The sequence below is a fragment of the Podarcis vaucheri genome, assembly GCF_965113315.1.
Source record: "Podarcis vaucheri genome assembly, chromosome: 16".
Classification (NCBI taxonomy): domain Eukaryota; kingdom Metazoa; phylum Chordata; class Lepidosauria; order Squamata; family Lacertidae; genus Podarcis; species Podarcis vaucheri.
The window spans coordinates 4,810,566-4,814,886 of record NC_138754.1 but is presented as its reverse complement, the minus strand read 5'-3'; the positions used below and the strand labels follow the sequence as shown (position 1 = coordinate 4,814,886).

At 42.4% G+C, this 4,321-nt stretch overlaps 1 long non-coding RNA gene across 1 annotated transcript; it reads right to left on the bottom strand.

Annotated features, from left to right (window-relative positions):
* Nucleotides 1–471: 471 nt before the first annotated feature.
* On the bottom strand, nucleotides 472–4,002 carry LOC309520767. Its single transcript, XR_014214393.1, has 2 exons — nucleotides 3,128–4,002; nucleotides 472–1,530 (listed from the first exon to the last, which is right to left on the bottom strand). It is a non-coding gene; the product is annotated as an uncharacterized lncRNA (long non-coding RNA).
* Nucleotides 4,003–4,321: the final 319 nt, after the last annotated feature.

Here is a 4,321-nt window from a genome sequence, read left to right as displayed (position 1 = left end):
AGGGCCAGCCCATTCTTATTAGACAGCCAAGCTGCAGTTTCTCATTTCCCAGAATTTGCACTCAGAGCTGGACTGTCAGACAAATGCATAGACAGCAGTGCTAAAATAGGGGTGCAGACCCTTTTTCCAGATTAAGGACCACATTTCCTTCCGAGCAACTTTCCATGGGTGGACAGGGCCAGAGACAATATTGGATGGAGCAATGAATGCAAATGTTCTTTGTCAGTGTGGTGTAGTGGTTAAGAGCAGTAGTCTCGTAATCTGGTGAACCGGGTTCGATTCCCCGCTCCTCCACATGCAGCTGCTGGGTGACTTTGGGCCAGTCACACTTCTTTGAAGTCTCTCAGCCCCACTCACCTCACAGTGTGTTTGTTGTGGGGGAGGAAGGGAAAGGAGAATGTTAGCTGCTTTGAGACTTCTTCAGGTAGTGATAAATCAGGATATCAAATCCAAACTCTTCTTCTTCTTGTCTTCTTTGGCGATCACTTGTAGCCGAGTAAGATTGTCTTCCATAAACATGGTTTTAACAATGAGTCTGTAAGTGACTGTGGAGGCCAATTCTGGATCCACACGTCCTTCCACAGTGGGGACATTGGTTTCCAGGCGGGAGTTGATCCCGGTGTGGATTTGCCAAGTGTGCCTTCCTCTTAGGACATTTCCCCCTTGCGTCCTGAGTTCAAGTGTCTTCAAAGCCCATGGCACCTTTGGTAAAGGCTGTTCTCCAACTGGAGCGCTCGCAGGCCAATGTTTCCCAGTTGTCAGTGTTTATACTACATTTTAAAAGATTTGCCTTGAGTCAGTCTTTAAACCTCTTTTGTTGACCACCAGCATTATGCTTTCCATTTTTAAGTACACACGCTCACTCCCCACCTTGAGACACCAGTGAAGACCAGTGAAGGGTGTGGCTTGGAGAGAGCCCAAGTGCCAAATAGAGAACTTTGGATGCTTGTGTTTGTCTTTCAGGCCAGAAGTTCCACACCCCTGTGTTGCCCAATTTTTGGTACCAACGACATGACCCTTCTCCAGAGTACCCCCATTGGGATTACATCCCTTGGCACAATACCCTCAAGCCTCTGTCCAGTGCCCATAGCACCAGTGATATTGTGAGGAACAAAGAAAGTAACATAAGTGGGGAGAAGAGTGAGACAGAGAGAGATGTTTGCACAATGAGGACTAGAATCTTGAAAAGTGAAAAGTGAGAGGGAAGGAACCAGAGAAGTTTTAGGCTGTTGCAGCAGAAGCTAATGCCAGACTTTCCTTGCATCTTGAAGCAAATGTTTCATGCCAGTAGCTTTTAAATAGAAAAGGCTTGTTGAGGCGAAAGAGCCAGGAAGGCTAAGAAGAGAGACCACAGTTGTGGACATCAGAGGAAAGATTTAGAAGCAGGAAAGGGTCCCTTTAGGTGGCAAAAAGGTGCTATATTGATAAACAGCTACATGGAAAAGCCATCTTCTACCTTGTAATGCCTTCCAGGCATCGACCCAAAGCATTTGGGAGTGCCCTGGAGAGATTTGTAGTCACCCCGGGTTCCTGAAAGGGAACAAATGGAAACAATCTTGTATGACTTTCACTTTGAATTCTGGAGAAACAGTCCCTCTTTAATTTCTGCCTGTTGTGCAACTATTAAAGGCTCAGGAGTGCTGACTGAAAAATCACTAACTGACATTTTTGTGTTCCTCAAATTCTTCACAGCCTACATCTTCAGATCCAGAGATGAGAGGTATTGTATATATTTTGAATAGTACCTCGGAAGTTAGATTTTCAGAGTATTCACATCTCTCAGTGAATAACATCCTCAGAGCAATTCTGGAATATCTGTAGACTTTCTTCTTAATTGCAAATGTTCACGTCTGTTCAGAAGAGATAAATATGTTGTTTGCTTAATCTACCTTCCTGCACTCTAAATTTGTTTCTTTGCTGAATCATTGCTCAATTTTTCTTTCCCTACCATTGGCTTTTACAGCAATTTCAAAACAGTTTTCTTCCTTCCTGGATATGAGATGGAATCTAACCAAACAAGCCTCCACACAACACAACCAACTTGCATCCCCTTGCAGCCTTTATGGCAGGCAGTGGCGTAGCGTGGGGGGTGCAGGGGGGGCCGGCCGCACCAGGCGCAACATCTGGGGGTTAGGGTTAGGGGGCGCAAATCCACGGGTTAGGGGGCGTAAATTACTTGCCTTGCCCCGAGTGCTGACAACCCACGCTACGCCACTGATGGCACGTACATACCCATACCCATTGCCACCCACCCACACCCACATTGCCAACTTGAAAATGATGCCTGCTCTTAGCTAGGCCTTTCTGCAAGCCCAGATCAGACCGTGAACCTTTAAAAAAAATAAAATGAAATTTGAGGTGGGAAATGACACCAGTCCCTAAACCGTTTCGTCACTCTGGTTTTGGGTGTGGCTGAGTTGCTTAACCTCTCCTCCAGCAACGGCTTTTCCTGGCTGGAAGTGAGCCCTGGATGAGAAATTTGCTGACTCTGCTAGTCTGGGTCAACTTTTTGCAAAGACCTGGAAGCCTTTGGGAATCTTCTTACACGTATTGACACCAAAGAAATGGGGTTGTATCCAACCTTAAGTCATTCTCAGAGTAGGCCATTAATTTTGATGGATCTACTACTATTGAGTAAAAGCTTGGACGCAACTCAGATTCGCCAAGGATATATACAACCTCTTCCCCACATAAAGGGATGGATAAATCTTGTCAATTTCTTATTCAGTCATAAATTCAGTTTGCAACATTTCCACATCAGTTTGCCATTTTTTAAAAAGGTAATCACAAAAATTCGTCAATATTTAGTGTATATTTCTCATATTATACATTTTTTAAAAAAAATAGCTTTTGCCTAATATAGACACTTTTGCAAGCACATTCCCCTAAACTAATGCCTTTTTGTCTGCAATTTTAATGAATGTCCGCTGATATTCACATTTTTAAACCCATTCTTTGGTTGCAGAACTGCAGCGCAAAATTTGTGTAAGTGCCAATCTTGCAGTGTAGAGGTGGGTATTGGGGTTGACGTATTGCTCCAGGAAGTGCAAATTTGTAATAAAATCCAAACTAAACCAAACTATCCCCCTCAAATGCAACACCCAAAGCCACTTTGTTTCTTCATTACCTCATCCTTTGGTGAGGAAGTGTCCTAATGTCTTTAAAAAGAGGGTGGGTGGGGAAACTGAGGCACGTAATGAAAGAGTTCTCTGGAATTTGCTCTCTCACTGGCACTTCATGTAATCCAGGAAAATGTCTCATAATCGGTCTGTTATTGTCGCTGCGATGAATGGCATCCCATCTGCAACTGTCACAAAAACCGGGAAGGGGCAGCGCTTGCATTTCCTGCAAAGAAGTTGTAATGGCAGTTATATCCCCACCACCCTTTCCTTAATTTAAATTCTGTGCATCTAGTCCTCAAAGAACAATTTTCACTATTTGCTACCTGCCGTTACAACAAATCAGTTGTAGTTGCTGTTTATTCATGAGACAACCTAGTTCCTCAGCTCGGTTTTGCTGGAAGGGATATATTAACTTATTGGATTTATTTTTGTTTTAATCAATTCTTTCCGCTAGGTAATAGCTAGGTTTTCTGTGTATATGTTGTAAATAAATAAGGTAACCAGTTCAAAATAAAAATAAAACAGTTTTTTTTTCTCTGAGGAAACTGCATACAGGTAGCAAATTAGTTTTGCCAGGTTCAAGAGGCACCGCTGACATTTTTTTATAAAACTACCAAGGCGTTTTATCATTGTAGAAACATCAAACAAATGTAACTGATAAGCGCTTGGCGCTGACCTGTGTTAAAGGAAAACAACACTGATGACAAATGAAGAGAGGGAAGGGAAGATGAAGATAAAGACCCTAATAAAAAGCAAAAAAAGGGGGAAATCTTTAACTGGATTATCTGTGTAATCTAAAAGGGAAACTGATGTTTTGAGTCAGAAATATCAAGATTAGCCCTCTCTTGGCTCCCTCTTACATCAGTGAATTCAAAAAGTTATCAGGTATTTTGGCGACAACCGTTTTGTTCTGAGGGGAAAGTTATTCTCCTGTCACAACAATCAAAAGAGCTCCTTTTCTCTCACACAACCAGTGTGCGACTTCGCCTCAGACTGGAAAAGTTTATTAGAGTTTATAAAAGTTTATAAAAGTTTAAAAAGATAAAGTTTATTTATCTTTTTTCAGACAGAAAACTGGGCAGCTTACCACAGAATCTAAACCCAATTTTCTATTGGTTGGGTGTAAAGGGACAGGTGTAAAGATGGGTGTAAAGAACACCTCACAAATTTTTGTATGGGCGGATATTTGGTGTGTGTTT